Source organism: Rousettus aegyptiacus, unplaced genomic scaffold (assembly GCF_014176215.1).
Source record: "Rousettus aegyptiacus isolate mRouAeg1 unplaced genomic scaffold, mRouAeg1.p scaffold_m13_p_16, whole genome shotgun sequence".
NCBI classification, from domain to species: Eukaryota; Metazoa; Chordata; class Mammalia; order Chiroptera; family Pteropodidae; genus Rousettus; species Rousettus aegyptiacus.
Genome location: NW_023416291.1, coordinates 48,449,330 through 48,450,690, shown reverse-complemented (window position 1 = coordinate 48,450,690; position 1,361 = coordinate 48,449,330). Strand labels below are relative to the sequence as shown.

Genomic DNA, 1,361 nt, shown 5'->3' with positions numbered 1-1,361 from the left:
GGACCTGTTGCTGCAGGTCCTTTTCTTGATTTGGCCCTTTGCCTCTCCCTTCCATGAACCTTTGTGATTACTCTGGGCCCACCCAGATAATGCAGGGTGGTCACCTCGTCTCGAGATCTTTAACATAATCACACCTGAAAATCCATTTTTTTGCCATGAAAGGTATCATATTTAGAGGTTCCAGAGATTAGAACATGGACATCTGTAGAGGGTCATTATTCAGCCCATCACATATATCAAGCCGAAATAAACATCTTTAGAGGAACTAATTTGTGTGTCTTTTATTACTTCCTCGTATACTTTTCTAGACATAAAGTTGCTGGCCAAATAATGTGTCGATTTAAAGATTTTTACTCAGTTTGACTATTTATAATTTAGCAAATGCCTACTTGAATGAGTATCATCTGATTAAGTCAAAAATTTGTATTCATTGACACTCTTGCCATGATTTTATGATGGTTGCACTTTATTATTTTTTTTTTATTTTTAATTATTTTTTAATTATTATTATTTTTTAGGTGAGGAAACTCTTGGTTGGGGTCACAGATTGCAAGGACCTTGTCAGCTTACAATCCCTTATTTTTTCATTTTTTAAGCCTATAGCACCTGGTCTTCCTAGCTGGTCTCCCATCCAAGTACTAACCAGGTCTGACCCTGCTTAGCTTCTGAGATCAGACAGGATCAGGCTCATTCAGGGCAGCATGGCCACAGATGGTTGCACTTTATTCTAATATTCAACATTTTGGAGTTTCGAAACTTTTGAATCATATTAACAACAGGCTGTTAGTTGTTCTTTTTTCTTAATTGTTTAGTCAGTTTCCAATTACAAACACAGTTTCCTCAGTTTTTTACCTAAATGAAATGCTAACAAAGATATGCTATTAAGTAAAATTTGCTCTCCTACCTATTGTAAAATAGGTATTTCATGAAATGCAGGTGACAAAAATAGGTGAGACATTGCAAAATCTAAAACAATAAAAATAAAAACGGAAAAAAAAAGCTGTGATTTCCTAAAGAAGTCTATAAAGCAACATATCATAAAAGGAAAGAGTTTTTCTTTTAAAACTCGTATGCCATATGCCACAGATTTGATATGTTATATATTATTTTTGGAAGCTGTCATGAGTATAATTCATGAATTAGAACTGGAGAATAAGGATAATGTTGATGCAAATCAAAAAAATGTGAGAAAAAAAACAAAACAAAATAAAACTCCTACGGCTGGAATGATGGTAAGCTAGCATGGCTTCCTAGATACTCCTTCGAAATCAGACTTGGAAAAACCAAAGATGAGAGTAGGAAACATGAATTACAGAAGTTATCTAAATAACAAACAACTCCTGACTTGCTTCACCCCTGAG

General features: G+C 34.5%; 1 pseudogene; it reads right to left on the bottom strand.

The window, feature by feature from the left end:
• Nucleotides 1-594: 594 nt before the first annotated feature.
• LOC118612529 lies at nt 595-713 on the bottom strand (annotated as a pseudogene).
• Nucleotides 714-1,361: the final 648 nt, after the last annotated feature.